Genomic DNA, 23,643 nt, shown 5'->3' with positions numbered 1-23,643 from the left:
ACAGATATGCAGGCAGCAGGACCACCACCGTGCAGCTATAGAACGAAGGATGGACCGATATCCACAGATATGCAGGCAGCAGGACCACCACCGTTCAGCTATAGAACGAAGGATGGACCGATATCCACAAGACGCAGGCAGCAGGACCACCACCGTGCAGCTATAGAACGAAGGATGGACCAATATCCACAGATATGCAGGCAGTAGGACCACCACCGTGCAGCTATAGAAAGAAGGATGGACCGATATCCACAGATATGCAGGCAGCAGGACCACCACCGTGCAGCTATGGAACGAAGGATGGACCGATATCCGCAGAGATGCAGGCAGCAGGACCACCACCGTGCAGCTATAGAATGAAGGATGGACCGATATCCACAGATATGCAGGCAGCAGGACCACCACCGTGCAGCTATAGAACAAAGGATGGACCGATATCCACAGAGACGCAGGCAGCAGGACCACCATCGTGCAGCTATAGAATGAAGGATGGACCGATATCCACAGAGATGCAGGCAGCAGGACCACCACCATGCAGCTATAGAACGAAGGATGGACCAATATCCACAGAAATGCAGGCAGCAGGACCACCAGCATGCAGCTATAGAACGAAGGATGGACCGATATCCACAGATATGCAGGCAGCAGGACCACCACCGTGCAGCTATAGAACGAAGGATGGACCGATATCCACAGAGATGCAGGCAGCAGGACCACCACCGTGCAGCTATACAACGAAGGATGGACCGATATCCACAGATATGCAGGCAGCAGGACCACCAGCATGCAGCTATAGAACGAAGGATGGACCGATATCCACAGAGATGCAGGCAGCAGGACCACCACCGTGCAGCTATAGAAAGAAGGATGGACCGATATCCACAGAGATGCAGGCAGCAGGACCACCACCGTGCAGCTATAGAACGAAGGATGGACCGATATCCACAGAGATACAGGCAGCAGGACCACCACCGTGCAGCTATAGAACGAAGGATGGACTGATATCCACAGAGATGCATGCAGCAGGACCACCACCGTGCAGCTATAGAACGAAGGATGGACCGATATCCACAGATATGCAGGCAGCAGGACCACCACCGTGCAGCTATAGAACGAAGGATGGACCGATATCCACAGAGCTGCAGGCAGCTGGACCACCACAGTGCAGCTATAGAACGAAGGATTGACCGATATCCACAGATATGCAGGCAGCAGGACCACCACCGTGCAGCTATAGAAGAAAGATGGACCGATATCCCCAGATATGCAGGCAGCAGGACCACCACCGTGCAGCTATAGAACGAAGGATGGACCGATATCCACAGATATGCAGGCAGCAGGACCACCACCGTGCAGCTATAGAACGAAGGATGGACCGATATCCACAGATATGCAGGCAGCAGGACCACCACCGTGCAGCTATAGAACGAAGATTGGACCGATATCCACAGATATGCAGGCAGCAGGACCACCACCGTGCAGCTATAGAACGAAGGATGGACCGATATCCACAGATATGCAGGCAGCAGGACCACCACCGTGCAGCTATAGAACGAAGGATGGACCGATATCCACAGAAATGCAGGCAGCAGGACCACCACCGTGCAGCTATAGAACGAAGGATGGACCGATATCCACAGAGATACAGGCAGCAGGACCACCACCGTGCAGCTATAGAACGAAGGATGGACCGATATCCACAGAGATACAGGCAGCAGGACCACCACCGTGCAGCTATAGAACGAAGGATGGACCGATATCCACAGAGATACAGGCAGCAGGACCACCACCGTGCAGCTATAGAACGAAGGATGGACCGATATCCACAGAGATGCAGGCAGCAGGACCACCACCGTGCAGCTATAGAACGAAGGATGGACCGATATCCACAGAGATGCAGGCAGCAGGACCACCACCGTGCAGCTATAGAACGAAGGATGGACCGATATCCACAGAGATACAGGCAGCAGGACCACCACCGTGCAGCTATAGAACGAAGGATGGACCGATATCCACAGATATGCAGGCAGCAGGACCACCACCGTGCAGCTATAGAACGAAAGATGGACCGATATCCACAGAGATGCAGGCAGCAGGACCACCACCGTGCAGCTATAGAAAGAAGGATGGACCGATATCCACAGAGATGCAGGCAGCAGGACCACCACCGTGCAGCTGTAGAACGAAGGATGGACCGATATCCACAGAGATGCAGGCAGCAGGACCACCACCGTGCCGCTATACAACGAAGGATGGACCGATATCCACAGAGATACAGGCAGTAGGACCACCACCGTGCAGCTATAGAACGAAGGATGGACCGATATCCACAGAGATGCAGGCAGCTGAACCACCACAGTGCAGCTATAGAACGAAGGATTGACCGATATCCACAGATATGCAGGCAGCAGGACCACCACCGTGCAGCTATAGAACGAAGGATTGACCGATATCCACAGATATGCAGGCAGCAGGACCACCACCGTGCAGCTATAGAACGAAGGATAAACCGATATCCACAGATATGCAGGCAGCAGGACCACCACCGTGCAGCTATAGAACGAAGGATGGACCGATATCCACAGAGATGCAGGCAGCTGAACCACCACAGTGCAGCTATAGAACGAAGGATTGACCGATATCCACAGATATGCAGGCAGCAGGACCACCACCGTGCAGCTATAGAACGAAGGATAAACCGATATCCACAGATATGCAGGCAGCAGGACCACCACCGTGCAGCTATAGAACGAAGGATGGACCGATATCCACAGATATGCAGGCAGCAGGACCACCACCGTGCAGCTATAGAACGAAGGATGGACCGATATCCACAGATATGCAGGCAGCAGGACCACCACCGTGCAGCTATAGAACGAAGGATGGACCGATATCCACAGATATGCAGGCAGCAGGACCACCACCGTGCAGCTATAGAACGAAGGATGGACCGATATCCACAGAGACGCAGGCAGCAGGACCACCACCGTGCAGCTATAGAACGAAGGATGGACCCATATCCACAGAGATACAGGCAGCAGGACCACCACCATGCAGCTATAGAACGAAGGATGGACCAATATCCACAGAAATGCAGGCAGCAGGACCACCAGCATGCAGCTATAGAACGAAGGATGGACCGATATCCACAGATATGCAGGCAGCAGGACCACCACCGTGCAGCTATAGAACGAAGGATGGACCGATATGCACAGAGATGCAGGCAGCAGGACCACCACCGTGCAGCTATAGAACGAAGGATGGACCGATATCCACAGAGATACAGGCAGCAGGACCACCACCGTGCAGCTATAGAACGAAGGATGGACCGATATCCACAGATATGCAGGCAGCAGGACCACCACCGTGCAGCTATCGAACGAAGGATGGACCGATATCCACAGAGATGCAGGCAGCAGGAACACCACCGTGCAGCTATAGAAAGAAGGATGGACCGATATCCACAGATATGCAGGCAGCAGGACCACCACCGTGCAGCTATAGAACGAAGGATGGACCGATATCCGCAGAGATGCAGGCAGCAGGACCACCACCGTGCAGCTATAGAACGAAGGATGGACCAATATCCACAGATATGCAGGCAGCAGGACCACCACCGTGCAGCTATAGAACAAAGGATGGACCGATATCCACAGATATGCAGGCAGCAGGACCACCACCGTGCAGCTATAGAACAAAGGATGGACCGATATCCACAGATATGCAGGCAGCAGGACCACCACCGTGCAGCTATAGAACGAAGGATGGACCGATATCCACAGATATGCAGGCAGCAGGACCACCACCGTTCAGCTATAGAACGAAGGATGGACCGATATCCACAAGACGCAGGCAGCAGGACCACCACCGTGCAGCTATAGAACGAAGGATGGACCAATATCCACAGATATGCAGGCAGTAGGACCACCACCGTGCAGGAATAGAACGGAGGATGGACCGATATCCACAGATATGCAGGCAGCAGGACCACCACCGTGCAGCTATGGAACGAAGGATGGACCGATATCCACAGAGATGCAGGCAGCTGAACCACCACAGTGCAGCTATAGAACGAAGGATTGACCGATATCCACAGATATGCAGGCAGCAGGACCACCACCGTGCAGCTATAGAACGAAGGATAAACCGATATCCACAGATATGCAGGCAGCAGGACCACCACCGTGCAGCTATAGAACGAAGGATGGACCGATATCCACAGAGATGCAGGCAGCTGAACCACCACAGTGCAGCTATAGAACGAAGGATTGACCGATATCCACAGATATGCAGGCAGCAGGACCACCACCGTGCAGCTATAGAACGAAGGATAAACCGATATCCACAGATATGCAGGCAGCAGGACCACCACCGTGCAGCTATAGAACGAAGGATGGACCGATATCCACAGATATGCAGGCAGCAGGACCACCACCGTGCAGCTATAGAACGAAGGATGGACCGATATCCACAGATATGCAGGCAGCAGGACCACCACCGTGCAGCTATAGAACGAAGGATGGACCGATATCCACAGATATGCAGGCAGCAGGACCACCACCGTGCAGCTATAGAACGAAGGATGGACCGATATCCACAGAGACGCAGGCAGCAGGACCACCACCGTGCAGCTATAGAACGAAGGATGGACCCATATCCACAGAGATACAGGCAGCAGGACCACCACCATGCAGCTATAGAACGAAGGATGGACCAATATCCACAGAAATGCAGGCAGCAGGACCACCAGCATGCAGCTATAGAACGAAGGATGGACCGATATCCACAGATATGCAGGCAGCAGGACCACCACCGTGCAGCTATAGAACGAAGGATGGACCGATATGCACAGAGATGCAGGCAGCAGGACCACCACCGTGCAGCTATAGAACGAAGGATGGACCGATATCCACAGAGATACAGGCAGCAGGACCACCACCGTGCAGCTATAGAACGAAGGATGGACCGATATCCACAGATATGCAGGCAGCAGGACCACCACCGTGCAGCTATCGAACGAAGGATGGACCGATATCCACAGAGATGCAGGCAGCAGGAACACCACCGTGCAGCTATAGAAAGAAGGATGGACCGATATCCACAGATATGCAGGCAGCAGGACCACCACCGTGCAGCTATAGAACGAAGGATGGACCGATATCCGCAGAGATGCAGGCAGCAGGACCACCACCGTGCAGCTATAGAACGAAGGATGGACCAATATCCACAGATATGCAGGCAGCAGGACCACCACCGTGCAGCTATAGAACAAAGGATGGACCGATATCCACAGATATGCAGGCAGCAGGACCACCACCGTGCAGCTATAGAACGAAGGATGGACCGATATCCACAGATATGCAGGCAGCAGGACCACCACCGTTCAGCTATAGAACGAAGGATGGACCGATATCCACAAGACGCAGGCAGCAGGACCACCACCGTGCAGCTATAGAACGAAGGATGGACCAATATCCACAGATATGCAGGCAGTAGGACCACCACCGTGCAGCTATAGAAAGAAGGATGGACCGATATCCACAGATATGCAGGCAGCAGGACCACCACCGTGCAGCTATGGAACGAAGGATGGACCGATATCCGCAGAGATGCAGGCAGCAGGACCACCACCGTGCAGCTATAGAATGAAGGATGGACCGATATCCACAGATATGCAGGCAGCAGGACCACCACCGTGCAGCTATAGAACAAAGGATGGACCGATATCCACAGAGACGCAGGCAGCAGGACCACCATCGTGCAGCTATAGAATGAAGGATGGACCGATATCCACAGAGATGCAGGCAGCAGGACCACCACCATGCAGCTATAGAACGAAGGATGGACCAATATCCACAGAAATGCAGGCAGCAGGACCACCAGCATGCAGCTATAGAACGAAGGATGGACCGATATCCACAGATATGCAGGCAGCAGGACCACCACCGTGCAGCTATAGAACGAAGGATGGACCGATATCCACAGAGATGCAGGCAGCAGGACCACCACCGTGCAGCTATACAACGAAGGATGGACCGATATCCACAGATATGCAGGCAGCAGGACCACCAGCATGCAGCTATAGAACGAAGGATGGACCGATATCCACAGAGATGCAGGCAGCAGGACCACCACCGTGCAGCTATAGAAAGAAGGATGGACCGATATCCACAGAGATGCAGGCAGCAGGACCACCACCGTGCAGCTATAGAACGAAGGATGGACCGATATCCACAGAGATACAGGCAGCAGGACCACCACCGTGCAGCTATAGAACGAAGGATGGACTGATATCCACAGAGATGCATGCAGCAGGACCACCACCGTGCAGCTATAGAACGAAGGATGGACCGATATCCACAGATATGCAGGCAGCAGGACCACCACCGTGCAGCTATAGAACGAAGGATGGACCGATATCCACAGAGCTGCAGGCAGCTGGACCACCACAGTGCAGCTATAGAACGAAGGATTGACCGATATCCACAGATATGCAGGCAGCAGGACCACCACCGTGCAGCTATAGAAGAAAGATGGACCGATATCCCCAGATATGCAGGCAGCAGGACCACCACCGTGCAGCTATAGAACGAAGGATGGACCGATATCCACAGATATGCAGGCAGCAGGACCACCACCGTGCAGCTATAGAACGAAGGATGGACCGATATCCACAGATATGCAGGCAGCAGGACCACCACCGTGCAGCTATAGAACGAAGATTGGACCGATATCCACAGATATGCAGGCAGCAGGACCACCACCGTGCAGCTATAGAACGAAGGATGGACCGATATCCACAGATATGCAGGCAGCAGGACCACCACCGTGCAGCTATAGAACGAAGGATGGACCGATATCCACAGAAATGCAGGCAGCAGGACCACCACCGTGCAGCTATAGAACGAAGGATGGACCGATATCCACAGAGATACAGGCAGCAGGACCACCACCGTGCAGCTATAGAACGAAGGATGGACCGATATCCACAGAGATACAGGCAGCAGGACCACCACCGTGCAGCTATAGAACGAAGGATGGACCGATATCCACAGAGATACAGGCAGCAGGACCACCACCGTGCAGCTATAGAACGAAGGATGGACCGATATCCACAGAGATGCAGGCAGCAGGACCACCACCGTGCAGCTATAGAACGAAGGATGGACCGATATCCACAGAGATGCAGGCAGCAGGACCACCACCGTGCAGCTATAGAACGAAGGATGGACCGATATCCACAGAGATACAGGCAGCAGGACCACCACCGTGCAGCTATAGAACGAAGGATGGACCGATATCCACAGATATGCAGGCAGCAGGACCACCACCGTGCAGCTATAGAACGAAAGATGGACCGATATCCACAGAGATGCAGGCAGCAGGACCACCACCGTGCAGCTATAGAAAGAAGGATGGACCGATATCCACAGAGATGCAGGCAGCAGGACCACCACCGTGCAGCTGTAGAACGAAGGATGGACCGATATCCACAGAGATGCAGGCAGCAGGACCACCACCGTGCCGCTATACAACGAAGGATGGACCGATATCCACAGAGATACAGGCAGTAGGACCACCACCGTGCAGCTATAGAACGAAGGATGGACCAATATCCACAGATATGCAGGCAGCAGGACCAACACCGTGCAGCTATAGAACGAAGGATGGACCGATATCCACAGAGACGCAGGCAGCAGGACCACTACCGTGCAGCTATAGAACGAAGGATGGACCGATATCCGCAGAGATGCAGGCAGCAGGACCACCACCGTGCAGCTATAGAACGAAGGATGGACCGATATCCACAGATATGCAGGCAGCAGGACCACCACCGTTCAGCTATAGAACGAAGGATGGACCGATATCCACAGAGACGCAGGCAGCAGGACCACCACCGTGCAGCTATAGAACGAAGGATGGACCGATATCCACAGAGACGCAGGCAGCAGGACCACCACCGTGCAGCTATAGAACGAAGGATGGACCGATATCCACAGAGATGCAGGCAGCAGGACCACCACCGTGCAGCTATAGAACGAAGGATGGACCGATATCCACAGAGATACAGGCAGCAGGACCAACACCGTGCAGCTATAGAACGAAGGATGGACTGATATCCACAGATATGCAGGCAGCAGGACCACCACCGTGCAGCTATAGAACGAAGGATGGACCGATATCCACAGAGATGCAGGCAGCAGGACCACCACCGTGCAGCTATAGAACGAAGGATGGACCGATATCCACAGATATGCAGGCAGCAGGACCACCACCGTGCAGCTATAGAAGAAGGATGGACCGATATCCCCAGATATGCAGGCAGCAGGACCACCACCGTGCAGCTATAGAACGAAGGATGGACCGATATCCACAGATATGCAGGCAGCAGGACCACCACCGTGCAGCTATAGAACGAAGGATGTACCGATATCCACAGATATGCAGGCAGCAGGACCACCACCGTGCAGCTATAGAACGAAGATTGGACCGATATCCACAGATATGCAGGCAGCAGGACCACCACCGTGCAGCTATAGAACGAAGGATGGACCGATATCCACAGATATGCAGGCAGCAGGACCACCACCGTGCAGCTATAGAACGAAGGATGGACCGATATCCACAGAAATGCAGGCAGCAGGACCACCACCGTGCAGCTATAGAACGAAGGATGGACCGATATCCACAGAGATACAGGCAGCAGGACCACCACCGTGCAGCTATAGAACGAAGGATGGACCGATATCCACAGAGATACAGGCAGCAGGACCACCACCGTGCAGCTATAGAACGAAGGATGGACTGATATCCACAGAGATACAGGCAGCAGGACCACCACCGTGCAGCTATAGAACGAAGGATGGACCGATATCCACAGAGATGCAGGCAGCAGGACCACCACCGTGCAGCTATAGAACGAAGGATGGACCGATATCCACAGAGATGCAAGCAGCAGGACCACCACCGTGCAGCTATAGAACGAAGGATGGACCGATATCCACAGAGATACAGGCAGCAGGACCACAACCGTGCAGCTATAGAACGAAGGATGGACCGATATCCACAGATATGCAGGCAGCAGGACCACCACCGTGCAGCTATAGAACGAAGGATGGACCGATATCCACAGATATGCAGGCAGCAGGACCACCACCGTGCAGCTATAGAACGAAGGATGGACCGATATCCACAGAGATACAGGCAGCAGGACCACCACCGTGCAGCTATAGAACGAAGGATGGACTGATATCCACAGAGATACAGGCAGCAGGACCACCACCGTGCAGCTATAGAACGAAGGATGGACCGATATCCACAAAGATGCAGGCAGCAGGACCACCACCGTGCAGCTGTAGAACAAAGGATGGACCGATATCCACAGAGATGCAGGCAGCAGGACCACCACCGTGCAGCTATAGAACGAAGGATGGACCGATATCCACAGAGATACAGGCAGCAGGACCACCACCGTGCAGCTATAGAACGAAGGATGGACCGATATCCACAGAGATACAGGCAGCAGGACCACCACCGTGCAGCTATAGAACGAAGGATGGACCAATATCCACAGATATGCAGGCAGCAGGACCAACACCGTGCAGCTATAGAACGAAGGATGGACCGATATCCACAGAGACGCAGGCAGCAGGACCACTACCGTGCAGCTATAGAACGAAGGATGGACCGATATCCGCAGAGATGCAGGCAGCAGGACCACCACCGTGCAGCTATAGAACGAAGGATGGACCGATATCCACAGATATGCAGGCAGCAGGACCACCACCGTGCAGCTATCGAACGAAGGATGGACCGATATCCACAGAGATGCAGGCAGCAGGAACACCACCGTGCAGCTATAGAAAGAAGGATGGACCGATATCCACAGATATGCAGGCAGCAGGACCACCACCGTGCAGCTATAGAACGAAGGATGGACCGATATCCGCAGAGATGCAGGCAGCAGGACCACCACCGTGCAGCTATAGAACGAAGGATGGACCAATATCCACAGATATGCAGGCAGCAGGACCACCACCGTGCAGCTATAGAACAAAGGATGGACCGATATCCACAGATATGCAGGCAGCAGGACCACCACCGTGCAGCTATAGAACGAAGGATGGACCGATATCCACAGATATGCAGGCAGCAGGACCACCACCGTTCAGCTATAGAACGAAGGATGGACCGATATCCACAAGACGCAGGCAGCAGGACCACCACCGTGCAGCTATAGAACGAAGGATGGACCAATATCCACAGATATGCAGGCAGTAGGACCACCACCGTGCAGCTATAGAAAGAAGGATGGACCGATATCCACAGATATGCAGGCAGCAGGACCACCACCGTGCAGCTATGGAACGAAGGATGGACCGATATCCGCAGAGATGCAGGCAGCAGGACCACCACCGTGCAGCTATAGAATGAAGGATGGACCGATATCCACAGATATGCAGGCAGCAGGACCACCACCGTGCAGCTATAGAACAAAGGATGGACCGATATCCACAGAGACGCAGGCAGCAGGACCACCATCGTGCAGCTATAGAACGAAGGATGGACCGATATCCACAGAGATGCAGGCAGCAGGACCACCACCATGCAGCTATAGAACGAAGGATGGACCAATATCCACAGAAATGCAGGCAGCAGGACCACCAGCATGCAGCTATAGAACGAAGGATGGACCGATATCCACAGAGATACAGGCAGCAGGACCACCACCGTGCAGCTATAGAACGAAGGATGGACCGATATCCACAGATATGCAGGCAGCAGGACCACCACCGTGCAGCTATAGAACGAAGGATGGACCGATATCCACAGAGATGCAGGCAGCAGGACCACCACCGTGCAGCTATAGAACGAAGGATGGACCGATATCCACAGAGACGCAGGCAGCAGGACCACCACCGTGCAGCTATAGAACGAAGGATGGACCGATATCCACAGAGATGCAGGCAGCAGGACCACCACCATGCAGCTATAGAACGAAGGATGGACCAATATCCACAGAAATGCAGGCAGCAGGACCACCAGCATGCAGCTATAGAACGAAGGATGGACCGATATCCACAGATATGCAGGCAGCAGGACCACCACCGTGCAGCTATAGAACGAAGGATGGACCGATATCCACAGAGATGCAGGCAGCAGGACCACCACCGTGCAGCTATACAACGAAGGATGGACCGATATCCACAGATATGCAGGCAGCAGGACCACCAGCATGCAGCTATAGAACGAAGGATGGACCGATATCCACAGAGATGCAGGCAGCAGGACCACCACCGTGCAGCTATAGAAAGAAGGATGGACCGATATCCACAGAGATGCAGGCAGCAGGACCACCACCGTGCAGCTATAGAACGAAGGATGGACCGATATCCACAGAGATACAGGCAGCAGGACCACCACCGTGCAGCTATAGAACGAAGGATGGACTGATATCCACAGAGATGCATGCAGCAGGACCACCACCGTGCAGCTATAGAACGAAGGATGGACCGATATCCACAGATATGCAGGCAGCAGGACCACCACCGTGCAGCTATAGAACGAAGGATGGACCGATATCCACAGAGCTGCAGGCAGCTGGACCACCACAGTGCAGCTATAGAACGAAGGATTGACCGATATCCACAGATATGCAGGCAGCAGGACCACCACCGTGCAGCTATAGAAGAAAGATGGACCGATATCCCCAGATATGCAGGCAGCAGGACCACCACCGTGCAGCTATAGAACGAAGGATGGACCGATATCCACAGATATGCAGGCAGCAGGACCACCACCGTGCAGCTATAGAACGAAGATTGGACCGATATCCACAGATATGCAGGCAGCAGGACCACCACCGTGCAGCTATAGAACGAAGGATGGACCGATATCCACAGATATGCAGGCAGCAGGACCACCACCGTGCAGCTATAGAACGAAGGATGGACCGATATCCACAGAAATGCAGGCAGCAGGACCACCACCGTGCAGCTATAGAACGAAGGATGGACCGATATCCACAGAGATACAGGCAGCAGGACCACCACCGTGCAGCTATAGAACGAAGGATGGACCGATATCCACAGAGATACAGGCAGCAGGACCACCACCGTGCAGCTATAGAACGAAGGATGGACCGATATCCACAGAGATACAGGCAGCAGGACCACCACCGTGCAGCTATAGAACGAAGGATGGACCGATATCCACAGAGATGCAGGCAGCAGGACCACCACCGTGCAGCTATAGAACGAAGGATGGACCGATATCCACAGAGATGCAGGCAGCAGGACCACCACCGTGCAGCTATAGAACGAAGGATGGACCGATATCCACAGAGATACAGGCAGCAGGACCACCACCGTGCAGCTATAGAACGAAGGATGGACCGATATCCACAGATATGCAGGCAGCAGGACCACCACCGTGCAGCTATAGAACGAAAGATGGACCGATATCCACAGAGATGCAGGCAGCAGGACCACCACCGTGCAGCTATAGAAAGAAGGATGGACCGATATCCACAGAGATGCAGGCAGCAGGACCACCACCGTGCAGCTGTAGAACGAAGGATGGACCGATATCCACAGAGATGCAGGCAGCAGGACCACCACCGTGCAGCTATACAACGAAGGATGGACCGATATCCACAGAGATACAGGCAGTAGGACCACCACCGTGCAGCTATAGAACGAAGGATGGACCAATATCCACAGATATGCAGGCAGCAGGACCAACACCGTGCAGCTATAGAACGAAGGATGGACCGATATCCACAGAGACGCAGGCAGCAGGACCACTACCGTGCAGCTATAGAACGAAGGATGGACCGATATCCGCAGAGATGCAGGCAGCAGGACCACCACCGTGCAGCTATAGAACGAAGGATGGACCGATATCCACAGATATGCAGGCAGCAGGACCACCACCGTTCAGCTATAGAACGAAGGATGGACCGATATCCACAGAGACGCAGGCAGCAGGACCACCACCGTGCAGCTATAGAACGAAGGATGGACCGATATCCACAGAGACGCAGGCAGCAGGACCACCACCGTGCAGCTATAGAACGAAGGATGGACCGATATCCACAGAGATGCAGGCAGCAGGACCACCACCGTGCAGCTATAGAACGAAGGATGGACCGATATCCACAGAGATACAGGCAGCAGGACCACCACCGTGCAGCTATAGAACGAAGGATGGACTGATATCCACAGATATGCAGGCAGCAGGACCACCACCGTGCAGCTATAGAACGAAGGATGGACCGATATCCACAGAGATGCAGGCAGCAGGACCACCACCGTGCAGCTATAGAACGAAGGATGGACCGATATCCACAGATATGCAGGCAGCAGGACCACCACCGTGCAGCTATAGAAGAAGGATGGACCGATATCCCCAGATATGCAGGCAGCAGGACCACCACCGTGCAGCTATAGAACGAAGGATGGACCGATATCCACAGATATGCAGGCAGCAGGACCACCACCGTGCAGCTATAGAACGAAGGATGGACCGATATCCACAGATATGCAGGCAGCAGGACCACCACCGTGCAGCTATAGAACGAAGATTGGACCGATATCCACAGATATGCAGGCAGCAGGACCACCACCGTGCAGCTATAGAACGAAGGATGGACCGATATCCACAGATATGCAGGCAGCAGGACCACCACCGTGCAGCTATAGAACGAAGGATGGACCGATATCCACAGAAATGCAGGCAGCAGGACCACCACCGTGCAGCTATAGAACGAAGGATGGACCGATATCCACAGAGATACAGGCAGCAGGACCACCACCGTGCAGCTATAGAACGAAGGATGGACCGATATCCACAGAGATACAGGCAGCAGGACCACCACCGTGCAGCTATAGAACGAAGGATGGACTGATATCCACAGAGATACAGGCAGCAGGACCACCACCGTGCAGCTATAGAACGAAGGATGGACCGATATCCACAGAGATGCAGGCAGCAGGACCACCACCGTGCAGCTATAGAACGAAGGATGGACCGATATCCACAGAGATGCAAGCAGCAGGACCACCACCGTGCAGCTATAGAACGAAGGATGGACCGATATCCACAGAGATACAGGCAGCAGGACCACAACCGTGCAGCTATAGAACGAAGGATGGACCGATATCCACAGATATGCAGGCAGCAGGACCACCACCGTGCAGCTATAGAACGAAGGATGGACCGATATCCACAGAGATGCAGGCAGCAGGACCACCACCGTGCAGCTATAGAAAGAAGGATGGACCGATATCCACAAAGATGCAGGCAGCAGGACCACCACCGTGCAGCTGTAGAACAAAGGATGGACCGATATCCACAGAGATGCAGGCAGCAGGACCACCACCGTGCAGCTATAGAACGAAGGATGGACCGATATCCACAGAGATACAGGCAGCAGGACCACCACCGTGCAGCTATAGAACGAAGGATGGACCGATATCCACAGAGATACAGGCAGCAGGACCACCACCGTGCAGCTATAGAACGAAGGATGGACCAATATCCACAGATATGCAGGCAGCAGGACCAACACCGTGCAGCTATAGAACGAAGGATGGACCGATATCCACAGAGACGCAGGCAGCAGGACCACTACCGTGCAGCTATAGAACGAAGGATGGACCGATATCCGCAGAGATGCAGGCAGCAGGACCACCACCGTGCAGCTATAGAACGAAGGATGGACCGATATCCACAGATATGCAGGCAGCAGGACCACCACCGTTCAGCTATAGAACGAAGGATGGACCGATATCCACAGAGACGCAGGCAGCAGGACCACCACCGTGCAGCTATAGAACGAAGGATGGACTGATATCCACAGAGACGCAGGCAGCAGGACCACCACCGTGCAGCTATAGAACGAAGGATGGACCGATATCCACAGAGATGCAGGCAGCAGGACCACCACCGTGCAGCTATAGAACGAAGGATGGACCGATATCCACAGAGATACAGGCAGCAGGACCACCACCGTGCAGCTATAGAACGAAGGATGGACTGATATCCACAGATATGCAGGCAGCAGGACCACCACCGTGCAGCTATAGAACGAAGGATGGACCGATATCCACAGAGATGCAGGCAGCAGGACCACCACCGTGCAGCTATAGAACGAAGGATGGACCGATATCCACAGAGATACAGGCAGCAGGACCACCACCGTGCAGCTATAGAACGAAGGATGGACCGATATCCACAGAGATGCAGGCAGCAGGACCACCACCGTGTAGCTATAGAATGAAGGATGGACCGATATCCACAGAGATACAGGCAGCAGGACCACCACCGTGCAGCTATAGAACGAAGGATGGACCGATATCCACAGATATGCAGGCAGCATGACCACCACCGTGCAGCTATAGAACGAAGGATGGACCGATATCCACAGATATGCAGGCAGCAGGACCACCACCGTGCAGCTATAGAACAAAGGATGGACCGATATCCACAGAGACGCAGGCAGCAGGACCACCACCGTGCAGCTATAGAACGAAGGATGGACCCATATCCACAGAGATACAGGCAGCAGGACCACCACCATGCAGCTATAGAACGAAGGATGGACCAATATCCACAGAAATGCAGGCAGCAGGACCACCAGCATGCAGCTATAGAACGAAGGATGGACCGATATCCACAGATATGCAGGCAGCAGGACCACCACCGTGCAGCTATAGAACGAAGGATGGACCGATATCCACAGATATGCAGGCAGCAGGACCACCACCGTGCAGCTATAGAACGAAGGATGGACCGATATCCACAGAGATGCAGGCAGCAGGACCACCACCGTGCAGCTATAGAACGAAGGATGGACCGATATCCACAGAGATACAGGCAGCAGGACCACCACCGTGCAGCTATCGAACGAAGGATGGACCGATATCCACAGAGATGCAGGCAGCAGGAACACCACCGTGCAGCTATAGAAAGAAGGATGGACCAATATCCACAGAGATGCAGGCAGCAGGACCACCACCGTGCAGCTATAGAAAGAAGGATGGACCGATATCCACAGAGATGCGGGCAGCAGGACCACCACCGTGCAGCTAAAGAACAAAGGATGGACCGATATCCACAGAGATGCAGGCAGCAGGACCACCCCCGTGCAGCTATAGAACGAAGGATGGACCGATATCCACAGAGATGCAGGCAGCAGGACCACCCCCGTGCAGCTATAGAACGAAGGATGGACCGATATCCACAGATATGCAGGCAGCAGGACCACCACCGTGCAGCTATAGAACGAAGGATGGACCGATATCCGCAGAGATGCAGGCAGCAGGACCACCACCGTGCAGCTATAGAACGAAGGATAAACCGATATCCACAGATATGCAGTGTTACGGTTGCCTCCAGGCTGGCTGGAAGTTGGACCGTAGAAAAGGATGCTCCTAGCGCTCACCAAATGACCATCAGCACCGCAGCCACCATAAGCACTGCAGACTCCACGAACCACCGCTGCTGGGCTGGTACCTCGCCGTCTGCTCTGCGCCCTGGACCTACGACCAGGCTCCAGGTTCCAATAGGCGAACCTCTTCCTTCTGTAGAGCGAAGCAGGATCAGGAATAAGAGCTCTTACAAGAGCTCAACAGCTAAGGGAGTATGAAGAGCATAGCAATCCCTGTAGTGATTATAGCTGTCCCCTACAAACATGAGTCGAGGCTGCAAGTTAGAGGGTCAGAAGAGGTCTGAGGTGCTGGAACACCCAGCCTGGTTTTTATTACCATTTTGAAAATACAGGACCACCCACAGGGCGGGACAAAACAACCAATCATACATGTACATCATTAAAACCACTCCCAGTAATTACACACAAAATCCTCCCCTATGTCTGTGATATAATTATGCTACACAAGGGATTAACATAATTATCACAGACAGTAAAAATACAGTTTTTACACAACATTCATAACTCCCAAAATATACATCACATTCGCATAAAAATACATATTCACAATCAATCCATTCAGGGGAACAACATACTCAAAAATCATACGAATTGGACCAGGGGTTCAGAAGTTAGTACAAATGTGCATTTGACCTTCTGGAAGCATGGTTTTACAGGGCCCTCTATCCTGGAGACAATGGGGGGAAGTAATTCAATTATCCAGGACTAGAGGCAGACTCCATTAACCACATGGTTGCAAAACAACATAAAACACTTTAAAATACATAAAGTCACATTTTACACATAACACACAGACATTTCACATATCCCCAGATAGCTGGGATCTGAGCGCACAAAACTACCGAATAGCGCGCAGATCCTATTCACACAGTTCAATTGCCATGGAGCTAAAGTCTTTCCCATAGTCTTTCATTATATGAATAGGCTCCATGGCATAGCCATCTGGGGTATCACCGCTCACACAGGGCCATAGTCATAAGGAAGGAGGCTGGCAAATAGGCTTCTCCACAATCCAGGGAAGCAGGGCAATTTTTCATTTAAAGGGCCAGTTACAAATAGCGATTTGTAACACATCTCCCCTTTTGGAGGGAGACTAACCAGGCACCTGACCTTCTGTCGGTCAGTGCCTAAGTTAGTCTCGCAGCCCACCCACAAATAAACATTGGCAGAGAAGCCCCCCCACAATAAATAGTACTGGCCTGTAGGTCCCAGGTTGTAGGGTAAACATGCAGCACTCGCTGCCTTCCTGGTGCAGCTGGGCAAATAGCTGGTAGTACTTGGGGGGCAGAGGCCAGCGGCACTCTGCCCTGGTGCCAGCGCTTCTGCTGGGGGAATTGGGGCATAGTCCTGCCCGGGGGCAAAGGGAACTGTTAACCCTGGGCCCAGGTTAGAAGTTAGCTGAGGAGGGGGGAATTGGCTTACCTCCTCCTCCTGATACTCCTGCGGCCGTTGAGAAGGGAGTTCGATGCTCTCCGCTTCTTGTGGAACATGCTGCGGCTGGGGAGAGAGACCGGTTGTCTCCTCTCCCTGGAAGGCATACTCCGGCTGGGGAGAGAGGTCGATGCTCTCCCCTCCCTGTAGCTGGGTCTGTTGCTGGGGATCTGGGCCGCCTGCCCAGCATCCCTGTAGGGCCGGTAGAGAGACTGCGGTCCCATCTCCACCTGCCTGCTGGGGGTCCTCCCAGGACCAGTCTATGAGGCCTGCTGCCTCGGGTATCTCTGGTTGGGGTTGGGGAAGGAGACCGGTTGTCTCTTCCCTCTGCACGGTATACTGCCGCTGGGGAGGGAGGTCGCTGCTCTCCTCTCCCTGTAACTCAGGCTGCCGCTGGGGAGGGAGGTCGTTGCTCTCCGCTCCCTGTAACTCACCCTGGCGTTGGGGATCTGGGCTGCCTGCCCAGCATCCCTGTAGGGCCGGTAGAGAGACTGCGGTCCCATCTCCACCTGCCTGCTGGGGGTCCTCCAAGGACCAGTCTATGATGCCCGCTGCCTCGAGTACCTCTGGCTGCTGTTGGAGAAGGAGACTGGATGTCTCTTCCCTCTGTACGGTGCACTGCCGCTGGGGAGGGAGGTCGCTGCTCTCCTCTCCCTTTAACTCACGCTGCCGCTGGGGAGGGAGGTCGTTGCTCTCCTCTCCCTGTAACTCACCCTGGGGTTGGGGATCTGGGCCGCCTGCCCAGCATCCCTGTAGGGCCGGTAGAGAGACTGCGGTCCCATCTCCACCTGCCTGCTGTGGGTCCTTCCAGGACCAGTCTATGAGGTCTGCCGCCTCGGGTATCTCTGGTTGGGGTTGGGGAAGAAGACCGGTTGTCTCTTCCCTCTGCACGGTGCACTGCCGCTGGGGAGGGAGGTCGCTGCTCTCCTCTCCCTGTAACTCAGGCTGCCGCTGGGGAGGGAGGTCGCTGCTCTCCGCTCCCTGTAACTCACTTCCTCGCTGGAGACGGGGTGTCCATATCCCCAAACTCCACAATTGGTACTCAAAGTCCCGTGCTGCTTGATTATCAGCATGCAACTGGCGTATCACTTCATGGACCAACTCATTTGAAGGGTTTGGGCCATACAAGACCAGCCACCCCTTTACTACCTTCATGAAATCAGCGCCCTCCCAGCGCTGTGCCAGGCGGATTTGCAATTCACTGGCTGCTTTCCAGGGTCTCGCTTGATCCATGTTGCTGTAGGTAGGGACGCTGCGCAGTGGCTAGCGTTGCCCTCAATACTCTCATACGATACCAGTGCTGTTGGGGTGCTGCTCCTTGCGCTAGGACGCCATCCCACCGCTGCCACCAAATGTTACGGTTGCCTCCAGGCTGGCTGGAAGTTGGACCGTAGAAAAGGATGCTCCTAGCGCTCACCAAATGACCATCAGCACCGCAGCCACCATAAGCACTGCAGACTCCACGAACCACCGCTGCTGGGCTGGTACCTCGCCGTCTGCTCTGCGCCCTGGACCTACGACCAGGCTCCAGGTTCCAATAGGCGAACCTCTTCCTTCTGTAGAGCGAAGCAGGATCAGGAACAAGAGCTCTTACAAGAGCTCAACAGCTAAGGGAGTATGAAGAGCATAGCAATCCCTGTAGTGATTATAGCTGTCCCCTACAAACATGAGTCGAGGCTGCAAGTTAGAGGGTCAGAAGAGGTCTGAGGTGCTGGAACACCCAGCCTGGTTTTTATTACCATTTTGAAAATACAGGACCACCCACAGGGCGGGACAAAACAACCAATCATACATGTACATCATTAAAACCACTCCCAGTAATTACACACAAAATCCTCCCCTATGTCTGTGATATAATTATGCTACACAAGGGATTAACATAATTATCACAGACAGTAAAAATACAGTTTTTACACAACATTCATAACAACCAAAATATACATCACATTCGCATAAAAATACATATTCACAATCAATCCATTCAGGGGAACAACATACTCAAAAATCATACGAATTGGACCAGGGGTTCAGAAGTTAGTACAAATGTGCATTTGACCTTCTGGAAGCATGGTTTTACAGGGCCCTCTATCCTGGAGACAATGGGGGGAAGTAATTCAATTATCCAGGACTAGAGGCAGACTCCATTAACCACATGGTTGCAAAACAACATAAAACACTTTAAAATACATAAAGTCACATTTTACACATAACACACAGACATTTCACATATCCCCAGATAGCTGGGATCTGAGCGCACAAAACTACCGAATAGCGCGCAGATCCTATTCACACAGTTCAATTGCCATGGAGCTAAAGTCTTTCCCATAGTCTTTCATTATATGAATAGGCTCCATGGCATAGCCATCTGGGGTATCACCGCTCACACAGGGCCATAGTCATAAGGAAGGAGGCTGGCAAATAGGCTTCTCCACAATCCAGGGAAGCAGGGCAATTTTTCATTTAAAGGGCCAGCATGCAGGCAGCAGGACCACCACCGTGCAGCTATAGAACGAAGGATGGACCGATATCCACAGATATGCAGGCAGCAGGACCACCACCGTGCAGCTATAGAACAAAGGATGGACCGATATCCATAGATATGCAGGCAGCAGGACCACCACCGTGCAGCTATAGAACGAAGGATGGACCGATATCCACAGATATGCAGGCAGCAGGACCACCACCGTGCAGCTATAGAAAGAAGGATGGACCGATATCCACAGAGATGCAGGCAGCAGGACCACCACCGTGCAGCTATAGAACGAAGGATGGACCGATATCCACAGAGATGCAGGCAACAGGACCACCACCGTGCAGCTATAGAACGAAGGATGGACCGATATCCACAGAGATACAGGCAGCAGGACCACCACCGTGCAGCTATAGAACGAAGGATGGACCGATATCCACAGAGATACAGGAAGCAGGACCACCACCGTGCAGCTATAGAACGAAGGATGGACCGATATCCACAGATATGCAGGCAGTAGGACCACCACCGTGCAGCTATAGAAAGAAGGATGGACCGATATCCACAGATATGCAGGCAGCAGGACCACCACCGTGCAGCTATGGAACGAAGGATGGACCGATATCCGCAGAGATGCAGGCAGCAGGACCACCACCGTGCAGCTATAGAATGAAGGATGGACCGATATCCACAGATATGCAGGCAGCAGGACCACCACCGTGCAGCTATAGAACAAAGGATGGACTGATATCCACAGATATGCAGGCAGCAGGACTACCACCGTGCAGCTATAGAACGAAGGATGGACCGATATCCACAGAGACTCAGGCAGCAGGACCACCACCGTGCAGCTATAGAACGAAGGATGGACCGATATCCACAGAGATGCAGGCAGCAGGACCACCACCATGCAGCTATAGAACGAAGGATGGACCAATATCCACAGAAATGCAGGCAGCAGGACCACCAGCATGCAGCTATAGAACGAAGGATGGACCGATATCCACAGAGATGCAGGCAGCAGGACCACCACCGTGCAGCTATAGAACGAAGGATGGACCGATATCCACAGAGATACAGGCAGCAGGACCACCACCGTGCAGCTATAGAATGAAGGATGGACCGATATCCACAGATATGCAGGGAGCAGGACCACCACCGTGCAGCTATAGAACGAAGGATGGACCGATATCCACAGAGATGCAGGCAGCAGGACCACCACCGTGCAGCTATAGAACGAAGGATGGACCGATATCCACAGAGACGCAGGCAGCAGGACCACCACCGTGCAGCTATAGAACGAAGGATGGACCGATATCCACAGAGATGCAGGCAGCAGGACCACCACCATGCAGCTATAGAACGAAGGATGGACCAATATCCACAGAAATGCAGGCAGCAGGACCACCAGCATGCAGCTATAGAACGAAGGATGGACCGATATCCACAGATATGCAGGCAGCAGGACCACCACCGTGCAGCTATAGAACGAAGGATGGACCGATATCCACAGAGATGCAGGCAGCAGGACCACCACCGTGCAGCTATAGAACGAAGGATGGACCGATATCCACAGAGATACAGGCAGCAGGACCACCACCGTGCAGCTATACAACGAAGGATGGACCGATATCCACAGATATGCAGGCAGCAGGACCACCAGCATGCAGCTATAGAACGAAGGATGGACCGATATCCACAGAGATGCAGGCAGCAGGACCACCACCGTGCAGCTATAGAAAGAAGGATGGACCGATATCCACAGAGATGCAGGCAGCAGGACCACCACCGTGCAGCTATAGAACGAAGGATGGACCGATATCCACAGAGATACAGGCAGCAGGACCACCACCGTGCAGCTATAGAACGAAGGATGGACTGATATCCACAGAGATGCATGCAGCAGGACCACCACCGTGCAGCTATCGAACGAAGGATGGACCGATATCCACAGATATGCAGGCAGCAGGACCACCACCGTGTAGCTATAGAACGAAGGATGGACCGATATCCACAGAGATGCAGGCAGCTGGACCACCACAGTGCAGCTATAGAACGAAGGATTGACCGATATCCACAGATATGCAGGCAGCAGGACCACCACCGTGCAGCTATAGAAGAAGGATGGACCGATATCCCCAGATATGCAGGCAGCAGGACCACCACCGTGCAGCTATAGAACGAAGGATGGACCGATATCCACAGATATGCAGGCAGCAGGACCACCACCGTGCAGCTATAGAACGAAGGATGGACCGATATCCACAGATATGCAGGCAGCAGGACCACCACCGTGCAGCTATAGAACGAAGATTGGACCGATATCCACAGATAAGCAGTTAGCAGGACCACCACCGTGCAGCTATAGAACGAAGGATGGACCGATATCCACAGATATGCAGGCAGCAGGACCACCACCGTGCAGCTATAGAACGAAGGATGGACCGATATCCACAGAAATGCAGGCAGCAGGACCACCACCGTGCAGCTATAGAACGAAGGATGGACCGATATCCACAGAGATACAGGCAGCAGGACCACCACCGTGCAGCTATAGAACGAAGGATGGACCGATATCCACAGAGATACAGGCAGCAGGACCACCACCGTGCAGCTATAGAACGAAGGATGGACCGATATCCACAGAGATACAGGCAGCAGGACCACCACCGTGCAGCTATAGAACGAAGGATGGACCGATATCCACAGAGATGCAGGCAGCAGGACCACCACCGTGCAGCTATAGAACGAAGGATGGACCGATATCCACAGAGATACAGGCAGCAGGACCACCACCGTGCAGCTATAGAACGAAGGATGGACCGATATCCACAGATATGCAGGTAGCAGGACCACCACCGTGCAGCTATAGAACGAAGGATGGACCGATATCCACAGAGATGCAGGCAGCAGGACCACCACCGTGCAGCTATAGAATGAAGGATGGACCGATATCCACAGAGATGCAGGCAGCAGGACCACCACCGTGCAGCTATAGAAAGAAGGATGGACCGATATCCACAGAGATGCAGGCAGCAGGACCACCACCGTGCAGCTGTAGAACGAAGGATGGACCGATATCCACAGAGATGCAGGCAGCAGGACCACCACCGTGCAGCTATAGAACTAAGGATGGACCGATATCCACAGAGATACAGGCAGCAGGACCACCACCGTGCAGCTATAGAACGAAGGATGGACCGATATCCACAGAGATACACTCAGCAGGACCACCACCGTGCAGCTATAGAACGAAGGATGGACCAATATCCACAGATATGCAGGCAGC

This window comes from Pelobates fuscus, chromosome 2 (assembly GCF_036172605.1).
Source record: "Pelobates fuscus isolate aPelFus1 chromosome 2, aPelFus1.pri, whole genome shotgun sequence".
In the NCBI taxonomy this organism is placed as follows: domain Eukaryota; kingdom Metazoa; phylum Chordata; class Amphibia; order Anura; family Pelobatidae; genus Pelobates; species Pelobates fuscus.
The sequence above is the reverse complement of the archived record's forward strand: the minus strand, read 5'-3'. Positions refer to the sequence as shown.